We start from the raw sequence: 24,378 nt of genomic DNA on the forward strand, positions 1-24,378 counted from the left end.
GTACTTTTAGATAATATTATATGTGCAGTATATAAGTTTTATTCACTGTAATTTTGGATATTTTATTTGGAGTATAAAACATATATTTGGTTTGCTTTTTGATATTTTATGTACAGTATGTAATATATATTTACTCTAATTTTGATATTGCATTTACAGTATATAATGTGTATTTGGTGTACTGTTCCATAATATATGTACAGTATATAAAATATTTTTAATGTTCTTTTTGATATTTTATTTACACTACATAATATATATATTGTGTATTTTTGATATTTTATGTAAAGTATATAAAATATATTTCCTATAGTATTTGATATATTATTTACAGTATACAATACATATTTGGTGTACAGTTTTTTGTTTTATGAACTGTATGTAGTATATGTTTACTGTAGTTTTTGATATTTCGTTTACAGTATACAATATATATTTGGTGTAATTTTTGATATTTTATGTACAGTATGTAATATATATTTACTGTACTCTTTGATATTTTAACTACAGCATATAACATGTATTTGGTGTACTTTTAGATAACATTATATGTACAGTATATAAAATATATTTACTGAACTTTTTGATATTTTATTTGGAGTGTATAACATATATTTGGTGTACTTTTTGATATTTTATTTACAGAATGAAATATATATTTACTGTAATTTTGACACTTAATTTACAGTATATAATGTGTATTTGGTGTACTGTTAGATAATATTATATGTAGAGTATATAAAATATATTTAATATACTTTTTGATATTTTATTTACAGTATATAACATATATTTTGTGTAGTATTTGATATTTTATGTACAGTATATTAAATATGTTTACTGTAGTATATGATATATTATTTACAGTATACAATAAATGTTTGGTGTACTTTTTTATATTTTATGTGCAGTATGTGATGTATATTTACTGTATTTTTGATATTTCATTTACAGTATATAATATATATTTGGTGTACATTTTCTTATTGTATGTACAGTATGTAATATATATTTATGGTACTTTTTCAGATTTTCACTGCAGCATATAATATGTATTTGGTGTAATTTTAGATGATATATGCACAGTATATAAAATACATTTACTGAAATTTTGATATTTTATTTGGAGTATATAACATATATTTGGTGTAGTTTTTGATATCTTATGTACAATATGTATATGTATACTGTAATTTTGATGTTTCATTCACAGTATATAATGTGTATTTGGTGTACTGTTAGATAATATTATATGTACAGTATATAATATATATTTAATGTACTTTTTGATATTTCATTTACAGTATAAAACATGTATTTGCTGTACTATTTGATATTTTATGTACAGTGTATAAAATCTATTTACTGTAGATTTTGATATATTATTTACAGTATACAATATATATTTGGTGTACTGTTTTTTATTTTATGTATAGTATGTAATATATATATACTGTACTTTTTCGTAATTCATATAAAATATATAATATATATTTGGTGTAATTTTTTATATATTATGTACAGTATCAAATATATATTTACTGTACTTTTCGATATTTGAACTACAGCATATAATATGTATTTGGAGAACTTTTAGATAATTTTATATGTACAGTATATAAAATATGTTTGCTGTACTTTTTGAAATTTTATTTTGAGTATATATCATATTTTTGGCGTACTTTCTGATATTTTATGTACAGTATGTAACGTATATTTACCGTAATTTTGATATTTCATTTACAGTATATAATGTGTATTTGGTGTACTGTTAGACAATATTATATAGAGAGTATATAAAATATAGTTAATGTGCATTTTGATATTTTATTTACAGAATATAATATATATTTGGTGTACTTTTTGATATTTTCTGTACAGTACATAAAATATATTTACTGTAGTTTTTGATATATTATTTACAGTATACTATATATTTGGTGTAGTTTTTTATATTTTATGAACAGTTTGTAATATATACTTACTGTACTTTTTGATATTTCCTTTATAGTATATAATATATATGGTGTAAATTTTGTTGTTGTATGCACAGTATGTAATATATATTTACTGTACTTTTTGATATTTTAACTACAGCATATAATATGTATTTGGTGTACTTTTAGATAATATTATATGTACAGTATAAAACATATATTTACTGTAATTTTTGATATTTTAATTGGAGTATATAACATTTATTTGGCATACGTTTTGATATTTTATGCACTGTATGTAATATATATTTACTGTAGTTTTGTTATTTCATTTATGGTAGATAATGTGTATTTGGTGTACTGTTAGATAATGTTATATGTACAGTATATAAAATATATTTAATGTAATTTTTGATATTTTATTTTCACTATATAAGATATATTTGGTGTAATTTTGTTAATTTATGTACAATGTATAAAATATATTTATTGTAGTTTTTGATATATTATTTATAGTATACAATATATATTTGGTGTACTGTTTTATATTTTATGTACAGTATGTAATATATATTTAGTGTACTTTTTGATATTTCATTTACAGTACATAATATATATTTCGTGTAATTTTTGATATTTTATGTACAGTATGTAATATATACTTACTGTAGTTTATGATATATTATTTACAGTGTAAAATAAATATTTGGTGTACTTTTTTATATTTTATGTACAGTATGTAATATATATTTACTGTACTATTTGATATTTCATTTACAGTATACAATATATATTTGGAGTAAATTTTGATATTGTATGTGCAGTATGTAATATATATTTACTGTATTTTTGATATTTTAACTACAGCATATGATATGTATTTGTTGTACTTTTAGATAATGTTATATGTGCCGTATATAAGTTTTATTTACTGTAATTTTTGTTATTTTAATTGGGGTATATAACATATATTTGGTGTGCTTTTTCATAGTTTATGGACAGTATGTAATATATATTTACTGTAATTTTGATATTTCATTTACAATATGTAATGTGTATTTGGTGTACTGTTCGATAATATTATAAGTACAGTATATGAAATAATTTTAATGTACTTTTTGATATTTTGAGTATATAATATTTATTTGGTGTACTTTTTGATACTTTATGTACAGCACATAAAGTATATTTACAGTATTTTTTGATATATTATTTACAGTATAAAATATATATTTTTTGTACTGTTTTATATTTTATGTACATTATGTAATATATGTTTACTGTACTTTTTGATATTTCATTTACAGCATATAATATATATTTGGTGTAATTTTTGATATTTTTTATACAGTATGTAATATATATTTACTGTACTTTTTGATATATTATTTACAGTATACAATACATATTTGGTTTATTTTTCATATTTTATGTGCAGTATGTAATATATATTTACCATGCTATTTGATATTTCATTTACACTATATAACATATATTTGGAGTAAATTTTGATATTGTATGTATGCACAGTATGTAATATACATTTACTGTATTTCTGATATTTTAACTACGGCATATTATAGGTATTTGGTGTACTTTTAGAATATATTATATGCACAGTATATAAAATATATTTACTGTAATTATTGATGTTTTATTTTGAGTATGTAACATATATTTGGTGTACTTTTTGATATTTTATGTACAGAAAGTCATATATATTTAGTATAATTTTGATATTTCATTTACAGTATATAATGTGTATATGCTGTACTGTTAGATAAGATATGTACAGTATAAAAAATATATATAATGTACATTTTCATATTTTATTTACAGTATATAATATATATTTGGTGTACTTTTTGATATTTTATGTACACTATATAAAATATATTTACTGTAGTAATTGATATATTATTTACAGTATACTATATGTTTGGTGTACTACTTTATATTTTATGTGTAGTATCTAATATATATTTACTGTACTTTCTCATATTTCATTTACAGTATATAATATATAGGGTGTAAATTTTCTTATTGTATTTACAGTATGTAATATATATTTACTATAGTTTTTGATATTTAAACTACAGCATATAATATGTATTTGGTGTAGCTTTATATAATATTATATGTAGATTATATAAAATATATTTACTGTACATTTTGGTTTTTTATTTGGATTATATAACATATATTTGGTGCACTTTTGGATATTTTGTGTACAGTATGTATTGTATATTTACTGTAATTTTGATATTTCATTTACAGTATATAATGTGTATTTGGTGTACTGTTAGATAATATAATATATACAGTATATAAAATATATTTAATTTACTTTCCGATATTTTATTAACACTATATTATATATATTTGGTGTACTATTTCATATTTTATATACAGTATATAAAATATATTTACTGTAGTTTTTGATATATTATTTACGGTATACAATATTTATTGAGTGTACTTATTTATATTTTATGTACAGTATGTAACATATATATTTACTGTACTATTTGATAATTCATTTACAGTATATAATATATATTTGGTGTAATTTTTGATATTTTATGTACAATACGTAATATATATTTACTGTAATTTTTGATATTTTAACTACAGCATATTATATGTATTTGGTGTACTTTTAGATAGTATTATATGTACAGTATATAAAATATATTTACCCTACATTTGATAGATTATTTGGATTATATACCATATATTTAGTGTACTTTTTGATATTTTATGTACAGTATGTAACGTATATTTACCGTAATTTTGATATTTCATTTACAGTATATAATGTGTATTTGGTGTACTGTTAGATAATATTAAATGTACAGTAAAGTATATTAAATATATTTTTTGATTTTTTTTACACTATATAATATATATTTGGTGTACTTTTTGATATTTTATATAGAGTACATAAAATATATTCACTGTAGTTTTTGATATATTATTTACAGAACACAATATATATTTGGTGTACTTTTCTATATTTTATGTACAATATGTAATATATATTTACTGTAATTTTTGATATTTCATTTAAAGTATATAATATATATTTGGTGTAATTTTTGATATTTTATGTACAGTATGTAATATATATTTAATGTACTTTTTGATATTTTAACTACAGCATATAATATGTGTTTGGTGTACTTTTAGATAATATTATATGTACAGTATATAAAATATATTTATTGTACATTTTGATATTTTATTTTGAGTATATAGCATACATTTGGTGTAGTTTTTTATATTTTCTGTACAGTATGTAATATATATTTACTGTAATTTTTATATTTCATTTACAGTATATAATGTGTATTTCGTGTACTGTTAGATAATATTATATGTAGAGTATACAAAATATATTTAATGTACTTTTTCGTACTTTATTTACAGTATATGATATATATTGGGTGTACATTTTCATATTAATGGACAATATATAAAATATATTTACTGTAGTTTTTGATATATTATTTACAGTATACAATATATATTTGGTGTACTTCTTTATATTTTATGTACATTATGTAATATATATTTACTGTAATATTTGATATTTCATTTACAGTATATAATATATTCGGAGTAAATTTTGATATTGAATGTACAGTATGTAATATATATTTACTGTACTTTTTGATATTTTAACTACAGCATACAATATGTATTTGGTGTAATTTTTGATAATATATGTGCAGTGTATAAATTTAATTTATTGTAATTTGTGATATTTTATTTGGAGTATATAACATATATTTGTGTAATTTTTCATATTTTATGTACAGTATGTAATATATATTTACTGTAATTTTGCTATTTCATTTACAGTATATAATGTGTATTTGGTGTACTGTTCGATAATATTATATGTACAGTATATAAAATATATTTAGTGTACTTTTCGATATTTTATTTACAGTATATAATATATATTTGGTGTACTTTTTGATTTTTATATACTGTACATAAAATATATTTACTTTAGTTTTTCATATATTTACAGTATACAATATATATTTGATGTTTTATATTTTATTTACAGTATGTAATATATATTTAGTGTACTTTTTCATGTTTCATTTACAATGTATAATATATATTTGGTGTAATTTCTGATATTTTATGTAGAGTATGTAATATATATTTACTGTAGTTTTTGATATTTTAACTACAGTATATAATATGTATTTGGTGTACTTTTAGATAATATTATGTATACAGTATATAAAATATATTTACTCTACTTTTTGATATTTTATTTGGAGTATATAACATATAATTGGTGTACTTTTTGATATTTTTTGTACAGTATGTAATATATATTTACTCTAATTTTGATATTTCATTTACAATATATAATGTGTATTTGGTGCACTGTTAGATAATATATGTACAGTATATAAAATATATTTAATGTAATTTTTGATATTTATTTACAGTATATAATATATATGTGGTGTACTCTCTGATATTTTCTGTACAGTATAGAAAATATACTTACTGTAGTTTTTGATATATTATTTACAGTATACAATATGTATTTGGTGTACTTTTTTATATTTTTTGTACAGCATGTATTGTATATTTACTGTACTTTTTGATATTTCATTTACACTATATAATATATATTTGGTGTAAATTTTCTTATTGTATGTTCAGTATGTAATATATATTTACTGTTCTTTTAGATAATTCATTTAGAGTATATAACATATATTTGGTGTAATTTTTGATATTTTATATACAGTATGTAATATACATTTACTGTACTTTTTGATATTTTAACTACAGCATATAGTATGTATTTGGTGTACTTCTAGATAATATTATAACAGTATAGAAAATATATTTACTAAATTTTTGATATTTTATTTGGAGTATATAACATATATTGGGTGTAGTTTTTGATATTTTATGTACAATATGTAATATATATTTACTGTAAATTTGCTATTTCATTTACAGTATATAATGTGTATTTGGTGTACTGTTATATAATATCATATGTACAGTATATAAAATATACTAATGTACTTTTTGGTATTTTGTTACTGTATAAAACATATATTTGGTGTACTATTTTATATTTTATGTACAGTATATCAAACATATTTACTGTAGTTTTTGACATATTATTTACAGTATACAATATATATTTGGTGTACTTTTTTATACTTTATGTACAGTATGTAATATATATTAACTGTACTTTTTGATATTTCATTTACACTATATAATATATATTTGGTGTAATTTTTGATATTTTATATACAGTATGTAATATATATTTACTGTACTTTTTGATATTTTAACTACAGCATATAATCTGTATTTGGTGCACTTTTGATAATATTATATGTACAGTATAGAAAATATATTTACTGTACTTTTTGATATTTTATTTGGAGTATATGACATATATTTGGTGTGCTTTTATAATTTATGTGCAGAATGTAATATATATTTACTGTAATTTTGATATTTCATTTGCAGAATATAATGTGTATTATAAAGATATCTCTATAAATAATATTGATCTGTTTATACACATATTGGTATAAACGATATATATACATTTCTACAGGCATCTTTATAAATAATATTTTTATGTTTATACAGATAACTCTATAAATATTTATTTGTTTATACAAATATCTGTATAAATAATATTTATATCTTTATTCTGATATCAGTGTAAATAATATTTATATGTTTATAGAGATATCTGTGTAAATAATATGTATAAGTTTATAGAGATATCTGTATAAATAATCATTTTATATTTATACGGATATCTGCATAAATAATATTTACATGTTTATACAGATATCTGTATAAATAAAATTTACATGTTTATACAGGTATCTGTATAAATAAAATTTATATGTTTATACAGATATCTGAATAAATAATTATGCATTTATACAGGTATATGTGTAAATAATTATATGTTTATACAGATATCTGTAAAAAGATTTATATGATTATACAGATATCTGTATATATATTTACATGTTTATACAGATATCTGTATAAATATTTATCTCTATACATATATCTGTATAAATAATATTTATATGTTTATACAGATGTCTCTATGAAAAATATTTATATGTTTATACAGATATCTGTATAAATAATATTTCTATGTTTATACAAATAACTGTATAAATTATATATATATGTTTATACAGATATCTGTGTAAATATTTATATGTTTATAAAGATATCTGTATGAGTATTCATTTTTATACAGATATCCGCATAGATATTTATATGCCTATACAGATATCCGTAAATATATTTATATGTTTACACAGATATCTGTATAAATAATTTTATGTTTATACAGATCTCTGTAAAAAGTTTTATATGTTTATACAGATATCTGTATATATATTTACATGTTTAGACAGATATCTGTATAAATATTTATCTTTATACATATATCTGTTTAAATAATCTTTATATGTTTATACAGATGTCTCTATGAAAAATATTTATATGTTTATACAGATATCTGTAGAATATTTATCTATTTATGCAGATATCTACATGAATATATATATGTTTATACAGTTATATGTATAAATATTTATGTTTATACTGATATCTGTATATATATTTATATGCATATACAGAGATCTGTATAAATACTTATACGTTTATACTGATATCCGTATAAATATTTGCATGTTTATACAGGTATCTGTATAAATATTTATATGTTTATACAGATATCTGCATAAATATTTATTTGTTTTTACAGATAAATGCATACATAATATTTATATGTTTATAGAGATATCTGTACAAATAATATTTATACCTTTATACAGATATCTGTATAAATAATATCTATAAGTTTATACATATATCGGTATAAAGAATAATTATATGTTTACGCAGATATCTGTATAAATAATATTTATATGTATTTACAGATATCTATATAAATAGTATTTCTATGATTATAAAGATATCTATATAAATACTATTTATATGTATATGTAGACATCTCTGTTAATATTTGTATGTTTACAGATATCTGTAACAATGTTTATCTATCTATATAGATATCTGTACAAATAGTATTTATATGTTTATACAGATATCTGTATAAAGAATATTTATGTGTTTATACAGATATCTGTATAAATAATATTTATGTATTTATAAAGATATCTGTATAAATAATATTTATATATTTTTGAAGATTTCAGTATCAATAATAAATATATGTTTATACAGATATCTGTATAAATAATTTTTATATTTTATTACAGATATCTCTATAAAAATATGTATGTTTATACAGATAGAAGTATAAATAATATCTATATACTTATGCAGATATCTGTATAAAAATATGTTTATACAGATATCTGTATAAATGTTTTTATGTTTTTACAGATAACTGTATAAATATTTTTTATATATTTAAACAGATATCTGTATAAATAATTTTTATATTTATACAGATATCTGTATAAATATTTTTTATATATTTATGGAGATATGTATATAAATATTTTTATGTTTATGCAGATATCTGTATAAATATTTATATGTTTACACAGATATTTTTATAAATAATATTTATATGTTCATAAAGATATCTGTATAAATAATATTTATATATTTATGCAGACATCTGTGTAAATAACAAATATATATTTATACACATATCTGTGTAAATAACATTTATATGTTTATACAGGTATCTGTATAAATAACATTTATATGTTTATACAGATATCTGTATAAGTAATATTATACGTTTATACAGATATATTTATCAATAATATCTCTATGTTTATACAGATATCTGTAGATAATATATACATGTTTATACAGATAACTGTATAAATATTTATATGTATGTACAGATATCTGTATAAATAATATTTATATGTTTATACAGTTATCTGTATAAATATTTATATATTTATACAGATATGTGCATAGATATTTATATGTTTATACCGATATCTGTTGAAATAATATTTATATGTTTATACAGATATCTGTATAAGTATTATTTATACGTATATAAAGTTATCTGCATAAAGTATATGTATATGTTTATACCGATATTGCTATAAATATTTATATGTTTATACAGATATCTGTACAAACATTTAAGTGTTTAAACACATATCTGTATAAATAATACTTATATGTTTATACAGATATCAGTATAAATAATATTTATATGTTTATACACATATCTGTATAAACAATATTTATATGTCTATACTGATATCTGTACAAATAATATTTATATGTCTATACAGATATCTGTATAAATAATATTTATATGTTTATACAGATATCTGTATAAATATTTTTAATTTTATAAAGGTATCTGTATGAATATTTAGGTTTATACAGATATATGCATAAATATTTATATGTTTGTTCTGATATCTGTGTATATATTTATAGGTTTATACAGATATCTGTAAATATTTATATGTTTATACAGATATCTTTATAAATATTTATCTGTTTATACAGATATCTGTAAATATTAATATGTTTATTAAGATATATGTATGAATAATTATATGTTTATGCAGATATCAGTATGAATATTTATATGTATATACATATATCTGTATAAATATTTACATGTTTATACAGATATCTGTATAAATAATATTTATACGTTTATACAGTTATCTGTATTAATAGTATTTATGTTTATACTGATATCAGTATAAATAATATTTATCTGTCTATACAGATATCTGTATAAATAATATTTATATGTTTATACACATAAATGTATAAATATTTATATTTTTATACAAATATCTGTATAAATAATATTTATATGTTTATACAGATATGTGTATCAGTAATATATATATGTATATACAGATATCTTTTTAAATAATATTTATGTGTTTATACAGATATCTGTGTAAATAATATTTATATGTTTATACGGATATATGTATAAATATTTATATGTTGTACAAATATCTCTATAAAGAATATTTATGTTTATAAAAATATCTGTATAAATAATATTTATATGTTTATACAGTTATCTGTATACTTAATATTTATATGTTTATACAGATAACTGTATCAATAATATTTATATGTTTATACAGATATCTGTATAAATATTTAGATGTTTATACAGATATCTGCATATATATTTACATGTGTATACAGATATCTATATGAATATTTGTATTATTATACAGATATATGTATAAATAATAGTTATCTGTTTATACAGATATCTGTATGAATATTTATATAATATTTATGTTTATACAGATATCTGTATTAATGGTGTTTATATTTTTATACAGATATTTGTATAAATAATATTTATATGTTTATAAAGATATCTGTATAAATAGTATTATGTATATACAGATGTCTGTATGAATAATATTAATATGTATATACAGATTTGTGTATAAATAATATTTATATGTTTATAGAGATATCTGTATAAATATTTATATGTTTATAAATATATCCATATGCATATTTATGTTTATACAGATATCTGCATCAATATTTATATGTTTATACAGGTCTCTGTATATATAATTATTTGTTTATACAGATGTCTGTACAAATGTTTATATGTTTATACAGATATCTGTATAAATATTTATCTGTTTATCCACATATATGCATAAATATTTATCTGTTTATACAGATATCTGTATAAATATTTATATGTATATACAGATATCTGTATAAATATTTGTATGTTTATAAAGACTTCCGTAAAAATAATATTTATACATTTATAGAGATATCTATATAAATAATATTGATATGTTTGTACAGATATCTTTATAAATAATTTTTATATGTTTTTACAAATATATCTATAAATAATATTTATCTGTTTATACAGATATTTCTATAAATAATATCTGTATGTTTACAGATATCTGCATAAATAATACTCATATGTTTATACAGATAACTGTATGAATATTTATATATTTATAAAAATAACTGTATAAATAATATCTATATGTTTATGCAGATATCTGTACAAATAATATTTCTATGTTTATACAGATATCTATATAAATAATATTTGTATGTTATACAGATATCCGAATAAGTAATATTTATATGTTTATACAGATGTCTGTATAAATAAAATTTATATGCTTGTACAGATCTCTGTATAAATAATTATTTATTTATACAAATATCGGTATAAATATTTATGTTTATACAGATATCTGTAAAAATATTTATATTTTATACACATATCTGTATAAAAATTTACATATTATTGCAGATATGTTTATAAATATTTATATGTTTATACAGATATTGCTATAAATACTATTTATATGTTCATACAGTTATCTGTATAAATAATATTTATATGTTTATAAAGATATCTTTATAAATAATATATACATGTTTATACAGATATCTGTATAAATATTTATATGTTTTTACAGATATCTCTATATACATTTACACATTTACACTGATAGCTGTATAAATATTTCGTTGTTTATACAGATATCTGTATAAATAATATTTATATCTGAATAAATATTTATACTTTTATAATGATATCTTTATGAATATTTATGTTTATACAAATACCCGCATAAATATTTACATGTTTATACAGATATCTGTATTAATAATATTTATATGTCTATAATTGTATCTGTATAAATATTATTTATATGTTAATACAGATATCGGTATAAACAATATTTGTAAGTTAATTCAGATATCTGTTTAAATGACATTTATCTTTTTATACAGATGTGTGTATAGATAATATTTACTCTTTTATGCATATAACTGTATAAATATTTATATGTTCATACAGATATCTGCATAAATAATATTTATATGTTTATTCAGATATCTGTATAAATAATATTTCTATGTTTATACAGATATCTTTATAAATAATATTTACATGTTTATACAGATATCTGTATAAATATTTATATGTTTTTACAGATATCTGTATATACATTTACACATTTACACAGATATCTGTATAAATATTTCCTTGTTTATACAGATATCTGTATAAATAATATTTATATCTGAATAAATATTTATACTTTTATAATGATATCTTTATGAGTATTTATGTTTATACAAATACCCGCATAAATATTTACATGTTTATACAGATATCTGTATATATATTTATATGTTTATAAAGATATCTGTACAAAGATTTATATGTTTATACAGATATGTGTATAAATATTTATCTGTGTATGCAGATATCTGTATAAATAGTTATCTGTTTATACAGATATCTCTATAAATATTTACATGTTTATACTGATATATGTGTAAATATTTATATGTTTACACAGATAACTGTATAAATAATATTTATATGTTTATACAGATATCTGTATAAATAATATTTATATGTTTATACAGATACTTTTATAAATAATTTTAGTATGTTTATACAGATATCCATACAAACAAAATTTATGTTTATGCAGATATCTGTACAAATAATTATTTATTTGTACAGATATCTGTATATATATTTATATGTTTGTACAGATATCTGTAAAATATTTATATGTTTATACAGATATTTGAATATATATTTACATATTGATGCAGATATGTGTATAAATATTTATATGTTTATACAGATATCGGTATAAATGATATTTATATGTTTATTCTGATATCTGTATAAATAATATTTACATATTAATACAAATACCTGCGTAAATAATATTTTTCTCTTTGTAAAGGTACCTGTATAAATAATACATATATGTTTACGCAGATATCTGTATAAATATTGATATGTTTATGTAGATATCTGTATAAATATTTATATGTTTATACAGATATCTCTCTAAATAATATTTATATGTTTATACGGATATCTGTATAAATAATATTAAATGTTTATACAGATATCTGTATAAATAAAATTTATATGTCTTCACAGAAAACTGTACAAATAATATTTATAAGTCTATACAGATATCTGTAAAAATAATATGTATATATTTATACCGATAGCTGTATAAATGAAATATATATGTTTACACAAATATCTGTATAAATAATATTTATATGTTTACACAGATATCTGTATAAATAATATTTATATGTTTATACAGATATCTGTATAAATATTTATACGTTTATACAGGTATCTGAATAAATATTTATACGTTTATACAGATATCTGTATAAATATTTATATGTTTATACAGATATATTTTAAAATATTTATATGTTTATACATATATCAGTATATATATTTACATATCTATGCAGATATCCCTATAAATATCTATGTTTATACAGATATCGGTATAACTAATATTTTTATGTTTATACAGATCTCTGTATAAATAATATTTATCTGTTCGTATGGATCCCTCTATAAATAATATTTATATGTTTATACAGATATCTGTATAAATATTTATAAGTTTATACTGTTATCTGTATAAATATTTGTATGTTTACAGAGTTATCTAAATAAATATTTATATGTTTATACAGATATCTGTATCAATAATATTTACATGTATATACAGATATCTTTTTAAATAATATTTATGTGTTTATACAGATATCTGTGTAAATAATATTTATATGTTTATACAGATATCTGTATAAATATTTATATGTTTATACAAATATCTCTATAAAGAATACTTATATGTTTATAAAGATATCTGTATAAATAATATTTATATGTTTATACAGTTATCTGTATACATAATATTTATATGTTTATACAGATATCTGTATCAATAATATTTACATGATTATACAGATATCTGTATAAATATTTATAACTTTATACAGTTATCTCTATAAATATTTGTATGTTTACAGAGTTATCTAAATAAATATTTATATGTTTATACAGATATCTGTATATATAATATTTATATATTTATACAGATATCTGTACAAATAATATTTACACGTTTATGCAGATATCTGTATAATTAATATTTGTATGTTTATACTGATATCTGTATAAATAATGTTTATATGTATATACAGATATCTGTATAAAGAATACTTATATGTTTATACAGATATCTTTATAAATAATATTTATATGTTTATACAGTGATCTGTAAAATATTTATGTGTTTATACAGATATCTGTATATATATTTATATGTTTATACTGATATCTGTATAAATAATATTTATATCCTTATATAAATATCTGTATAAATAATATTTATATGTTTATACAAATATCTGTATAAATATTTATATGTTTATATAGATATCTGTATTGAAATTTATATGTTTAAACAGATATCTGTATAGATATTTATATGTTTATACTGATATCTGTATAAATAATATTTATAAGTTTATACAAATATCTGTATACATAATATTCATATGTTTATAAAGATATTTGTATAAATAATATTTATATGTTTATACAGGTATCTCTGTAAATATTTATATGTTTATTCAGACATCTGTAAATATTTATAGGTTTATTTAGATTTCTGTAAAAATAATATTTATATTTTTATACTGATATCTATACAAATAATATTTATATACCTTTACCGATATTTGCATAAATAATATTTGTATGTTTATACAGATATCTGTATAAATAATATTTATATGTCTTTACCGAGATCTGTATAAACATTTATATGTTCATACAGATATCTCTGTAAATATTTATATGTTTATTCAGATATCTGTATAGATATTTATATGTTTATACAGATATCTTTATAAATAATATTTACTTGTCTTTACAGATATCTGCATAAATAATATTTATATGTTTAAAAAGGTAGTGTGTAAATAATATTAATAGGTATATACAGATATCAGTATAAATAATATTTATATATTTATAGAGATATCTGCATGAATAATATTTGTGTGTTTATCCAGATATATGTACAAATAAAATTTATATGTTGATACAGATATCTGTATAAATAATATTCACATGTTTATACCGACATCTGTATAAATAATATTTATATGTTTATACAGGTATCTGTATAAATAATATTTATATGTTTATAGAAATATCTGTATAAATATTTATGTGTTTATACAGATATCTGTGTAGGTATTTATATGTTTATACCTATATGTCTCTAAAAAATATTTGTGTTTATACAGATATCTTTATAAATAATATTTATATGTTTATACTGATATCTGTATAAATAATATTTATATATTTATACAGGTATCTGTATAAATAATATTTATTTGTTTATACAAATATCTCCATAAATAATATTTATATGTTTATATAGATAACTGTATAAATATTTATAAGTTTATCCAGAAATCTGTATATATATTTACATGTTTATACAGGTACCTGTATAGGTATTTAAATGTTTATACAGATATCTGTATAAATAATATCTATATGTTTATACATATATCTGTATAAATAATATTTACATGTCTTTACCGATATCTGTATAAATAATATTTATATGTTTATGCAGATATCTGTGCAAACAATATTTATATGTTTTTAGAGATATCTGTATAAATAATATTTATATGTTTATACAGATATCAGTAAAAATAATATTTATATGTTTATACAGATATCTGTATAAATAGTATTTGTATGTTTATAGAGATATCTGTATGAATAATTACATATTTATACAGATATCTAAATAAATATTTATATGTTTAAACAGAGACCTGTAAAAATAATATTTATATGTTTAAAAAGATATCTGTAAAAATAAAATTTATGTTTATACAGATATTTGTGTAAATAATATTTATATGTCTTTACAGATATCTGTATTAATAATATTTGTACGTTTATACAGATATCTGTATAAATAATATTTATATGTTTATACAGGTATCCGAAAAGATAATATAAATATGTTTATACAGATATCTTTATAAATAATATTTATATGTTTTTACAGATATCTGTATAAATATTTATGTATTTATACCGTTATCTGTATAAATATTAATATGTTTATACAGATAGCTGCATAATTAATATCTATATGTTCCTACATATATTTGTATAACTAATATTTATATGTTTATACAGATATCTGTATAAATAGTGTTTATATGTTTATACATGTAAGTGTATAAATAATATTTACATGTCTGTATAGATATCTGTATAAATATTTATATGTTTATAAAGATTTCTCTATATATATTTATAGGTTTGTACAGATATCTGTATAAATTATATTTATGTTTATATAGATATCTGTATAAATATTTATACGTTTTCAAATATTTCTGTATATATATTTATAGGTTTATACAGATAACTGTATATATTATATTCATATGTTTATACAGATATCTGTATAATTAATATTCATATGTTTATGCAGATATCTTTATAAATAATAATTATAGGTTTATACAGATATCTGTATAAGTAATATTTATATGATATTACTGATATCTCTATAAATAATATTTATATGTTTATACAGATATCTGTATAAATAATATTTATATGTTTATACATGTATGTCTGTAAATAATATTTATATGTTTATACAGATATCTGCATAAATATTTAAGTTTATACAGATATCTGTATAAATATTTATATGTTTACACAGATATCTGTATAAATATTTATATGTTTATACACATATCTGTATAAATAATGTTTATATATTTATACAGATATGTGTGTAAATAATATTTATATGATTATACATATATCTGTAAAAATAATATTTATGTTTATAGGGATAACTGTTTAAATAATATTTATATGTTTATACAGATAAATTTATATGTAGTTCTATGTCTATACAGATACCTGTATAAATATTATTTATATGTTTAAACAGATATGTGTATAAACTTTTATATATTCATTCAGATATCTGTATATATGAACATGTTTATGCATATAAGTGTAGAAATATTTATATGTTTACAGCAATATCTGTATACATAATATTTATGTATTTATACATATACCTGCATAAATAGTACTTATATGTTTATACAGATATGTGTATAAAGAATATTTATATGTTTACACAGATATGTGAATAAATAATATTTATACGTTTATTCAGATACCTGTGTAAAAAATATTTATATATTTATACAGAGAACTGTATAAATATTTATATATCTATACAGAGATCTGTATAAATAATATTTATACGTATTTAGAGATATCTGTATAAATAATATTTATATGTTTATACAGATATCTGTATAAATAATATTTTTATGTTTATACTGATAACTGTATAAATATTTATATGTCTGTACAGTTATCTGTATAAATAATGTTTATATGTCTGTACAGACATCTGTATAAATATTGATATTTTTATACAGATATCTGTTTAAATTTTTATACATTCATACATATATCTGTATAAGTATTTACAGGTTTATACAGATATTTGTATAGATATTTATATGTTTATACAGATATCTGTATAAATAATATTTATATGTCTTTAGAAATATCTGTATAAATAATATTTATAAGTTCATACACGTATCTGTATAAAAAATGTTTATTTGTTTATGCAGATATCTGTATAAATAATATTGATATGTTTATACAGATATCTGCATAAATAATATTTATAAGTTTATACAGGTATCTGTATAAATAATATTTTTATGTTTATACAGATATCTGTATAAATATTTATATGTTTATACTGATATCTGTATACATATTTACCTGTTTGTACAGTTATCTGTATATATATTTACATGTTTATGCAGATATCTGGGTAAATAATATATGTTTATACGGATTCCTGCATAAATAATATTTATATGTTTATACAGGTATCTGAATAAAGAATATTTATATGTTTTTACAGATATCTGTATAAATAATATTTATATGTTTGTACAGATAGCTGTATAAATAATATTTGTATGTCTATACAGATATCTGTATAAATAATATTTATAAGTTTATACAGATGTCTGTGTAAATAATTACATATTTATACAGATATCTGAATAAATATTTATATGTTTACACACGTATATGTAAAAATAATATTTATATGTTTATACAGATATCTTTAAAAATAAAATTTATGTGTTTATATTGATATTTGTGTAAATAATATTAATATTATATTACAGATAACTCTATAAATAATATATATTTGTTTATACAGATATCTTTGTAAATATTTATATGTTTATACACATATCTGTATAAATATTTATATGTTCATTTAGATATCTGTATTAATTATATTTATATGTTTATACAGGTATCTGTGTAAATATTTATATGTTTATACAGTTATCTGTATAAATATTTATATGTTCATACGGATATCTGTATAAATAATATTAATATGTTTATAAATATATCTATATAAATAATATTTATGTTTATACGTGCATGTGTATAAATAATATTTATATGTTTATATAAATATCTGTATAAATATTTATATGTGTATAAAGATATCTGTGTATATATTTATTGGTTTATACAGATATCTGTATAAATTATATTTATATGTTTATACAAATATCTGTATAAATAATATTTATATGTTTTTAAAGATATCTGTATAAATAATATTTATATGATATAACACATATCTGTATGAATAATATTTATATGTTTATACAGATATATGTGTAAATATTTATGTTTATACACATATCGGTATACATATTTATATGTTTATATAGATAACTGTATCAAAAATATTTATATGTTTATAAAGATATCGGCAAAAAAATTTATATGTCATTACCGACATCTTTATACATAATATTCATGTGTTTACACAGATATCTGTCTAAATATTTATATTTTTATACACATGTCTGTATACATATTTAAATAAATATACAGATAGCTCTAAAAATATTTACATGTTTTTGCAGATACCTATATAAATAATATTTATATGTTTATTGATATATCATCTGTATAAAAAATATTTATATTTTTATACGGTACCTGTATAAATAATATTTGTATGTTTATATAGATATCTGAATAAAAATTTATGTGTTTATAGACATATCTGTACACATATTTATATGTTTATACAGATATCTGTATTAATTATATTTATATGTTTATACATATAAATGTATAAGTAATATTTGCATGATAAGACAGATATCTTTATAAATAATATTTGTATGATATTACAGATATCTCTATAAATAATATTTATATGTTTATACAGATATCTGTATAAATAATATTTATATGTTTATACAGGTATCTTTATAAATAATTATATATTTATACAGATATCTGCATAAATATTTTTATGTTTACAGAGATATCTGTGAAAATAACATTTATATGTTTATACAGGTATCTGTAAAAATAAAAATTATATGTTTATAGAGATATCTGTATAAATAATATATATATGTCTTTACAGATATCTGTATAAATAATATTTGTATGTTTATACAGATATCTGTATAAAGAATATTTATATGTTTATACAGACATCTGTATAAATACTATTTATTTGTTTGTACAGATAAGTGTATAAATAATATTTATATATTTATAAAGATGTCTGTACAAAAAATATTTATATGTTTATACAGATATCTGTGTAAATGTTGATATGTTTGTACTGATATCTGTATAAATATTTATATGTTTATGTAGATATCTGTATAAATAGTATTTATATGTTTATAGAGATATCTGTATAAATAATATTTACATGTCTTAACCGATATATGTATAAATAATATTTATATATTTATACAGATACCTGTATAAATAATATTTTTATGTCTTAACAGATATCAGTATAAATAATATTTATATGTTTACACAGATTTCTGTATAAATAATATTTATATGTTTATACAGACAACAGTATAAATAATAGTTATACTTTTATACAGATATCTGTATAAATAATATTTAAATGTTTACACAGGTATCTGTATAAATAATACGTATATGTTTATACAGATATCTGTATAAATATTTATATGTTTATACAGATATCTGCATATATATTTACATGTTTCTACAGATACCTGTAAAACTATTTATATGTTTCTACAGATATCTGTATATATAATATTTATAAGTTTATACCGATATCTGTATAAATATTATTTATATGTTTATACAGATATCTGTATAACTAATATTTATATTTTTATTCAGATATCTGTATAAATAATATCTGTATGTTTATACAGGTATCTGTATAAATAATATTTATATGTTTATACAGATATCTGTATTAATATTTATATGTTTATACAGATATGTGTATTAATATTTCTATGTTTATACAGATATCTGTATATATATTTACATGTTTATGCAGATATCTGTATATTTATACGTTTATAGCGATATCTGTATAAATAATATTTATATGTTTATACAGATACCTGCATAAATAATATTTATATGTTTATGCAGATATCTGTATAAAGAATATTTATATGTTTATACAGCTATCTGCATAAATAATAATTACATGTTTATTCAGAAATATGTATAAAAAATATTTATATGTTTATGCAGATAACTGTATAAATATTCATATGTCTATACAGATATCTGTATTAATTATATTTATAGGTTTATACAGATATCTGTATGTATATTTATCTGTTTATACAGTTATCTGTAAAAACATTTATATGTGTATACAGATATCTCTATAAATAATATTTATATCTTTATACACCTAGAGGTATAAATAATATTTATATGTTTATATAAAGATCTCTATAAATATTTATGTGTTTATAAGATATCTGTATATATATCTATATGTTTATGCAGACATCGGTATAAATAATATTTATATGTCTTTACAGATATCTGTATAAATAATATTTATATGTTTATACATGTATCTTGATAAATAATATTTATATGTTTAAACAGGTATCTGTTTAAATAATATTAATATCTTTATATAGATAACTGTATAAATAATATTTCCATGTTCATAGAGATATCTTTATAAATAATGTTTATATGTTAATATAGATATCTGCATTAATATTTACATGTTTGTAAAGATATCTGTGTATATATTTATATGTTTATACAGATATCTGTATAAATGATATTTATATATTTATACATATATGTTTAGAAATAATATTTATGTTTATAGAGATAATCCTATAAATAATATTTAAATATTTATACAGATAACTGTATAAGTACTTACATGTCTATGCAGATACCTGTATATATAATATTTATATGTTTATACAAATACCCGTATAAATATTTATATGTCTATATATTTATCTTTATAAATAATATTTATATGTGTATACTGATATCTGTATAAATAATATTCATATGTTTATTTGGATATCTTTAAAAATAATGATTATAGGTTCATACAGATATCTGTATAAATAATATTTATGTGTTTATACAGATATCTGAATAAATAATATTTATATGTTTATACAGATATCTGTATAAATAATATTTAAAAGTTTATACAGTTATCTTTATGAATAATATTTATATGTTTATATAGATATCTCTATCAATATTTATATGTATATAAAGATATCTGTATATATATTTATATGTTTATTCAGATATCTGTATAAATAATCTTTATATGTTTATACAGATATCTGTATAAATAATATTTGTATGTTTATACAGATATCTGTTTAAATAATATTTATATGATATTACAGATATTTTTATAAATAATATTTAAGTGTTTATAGAGATATCTGTATAAATAATATTTATATGTTTATACAGATATCTCCGTAAATAATATTTATATGTGTTTACAGATATCTATATAAATAATATTTATATATTTAAACAGATATCTGTATAAATAATATGTATGTTTATACAGATATCTGTATAAATAATAGATATGTTTATACAGGTATCTATGTAAATAATACTAATATGTTTATACAGATATCTGTATAAATGTATAAACATTATTTATACAGGTATCTGTATAAATGTATAAATATTTATACAGGTATCTGTATAAATGTATAAATATTTATACAGATATCTGTATAAATGTATAAATATTTATACAGATATCTGTATAAATGTATAAATATTTATACAGATATCTGTATAAATATGTAAATATTTATACAGATATGTGTATAAAAATATGAATATTTATATAGATATCTGTATAAACATATGGATATCTGTGTAAAGAATATTTATATGTTTATACAGATATCTTTATAAAGACTATCTATATGTTTATACAGATATCAGTATAAATAATATTTCTGTCTTTATACAGATATCTGTATAAATAATATTTAAATGTTTATAAAGGTATCTGTATAAATAATATTTATATGTTTATATATATCTGTGTAAATATTTATATGTTTATACAGATACCAATTTAATATTCATATGTTTTTATAGATATCTGCATAAATAGTATTTATATGTTTATACAGATTTCTGTATAATTATCTATATGTTTATACAGATATCTGCATATATAATTATGTGTTCCTACAGGTATCTGTATAAATACTTATAAGTTAATACAGATATCTCTATAAATATTTATATGTTTATACAGGTAACGGTATAGATATTGATATGTTTATACAGATAACTATATAAATAATATTTCTAAGTTTATAGACATATCTGTATAAATAATATTTATATATTTATATAGATATCTATAAAAATAATATTTATATGTTTATACAGATATCTGTAAAAATAAAATTTATATGTTTATACAGATATCTCTATAAATAATATTTATAAGTTTATACAGATACCTGCAGAAATAATATTTATGTTTATACTGATATCTGCATAAATAATATTTGTATGTATATACAGATAACTGTATAAATATTTATATGTTTATACAGATAACTCTAAAGATATTTATACGTTTAAAGAGATATCTGTATAAATTTTATTTATATGTCTGTACAGATATCTGTATAAATAATATATATATGTTTATGCAGATATCTCTAAATATAATGTTTAGATGTTTATACAGTTATCTGTAAAAAGAATATTTATATGTTTATGCAGATATCTTAATAAATAATATTTATATGTTTTTACTGATATCTCTAGAAATAATATTTATATATTTGTACAGATATCTGTACAAATATTTATGTTTACACAGATATCTGTATATATATTTATAAGTTTATACAGATATAAGTATAAATATTTATATGGATAAACAAATATCTGTATAAATATTTATATGTTTATGCAGATAACTGTATAAATAGTATTTATACTTTTATACAAATATCTATATAAATAATATTTATATGTTTATACAGATATCTGTTTAAATAATATTTATATGTTTAGACAGATATCTTTATAAATAATATTCATAACTTTATACAGATAACTATATAA

The sequence above is a fragment of the Pan troglodytes genome, chromosome 14, assembly GCF_028858775.2.
Source record: "Pan troglodytes isolate AG18354 chromosome 14, NHGRI_mPanTro3-v2.0_pri, whole genome shotgun sequence".
NCBI classification, from domain to species: domain Eukaryota; kingdom Metazoa; phylum Chordata; class Mammalia; order Primates; family Hominidae; genus Pan; species Pan troglodytes.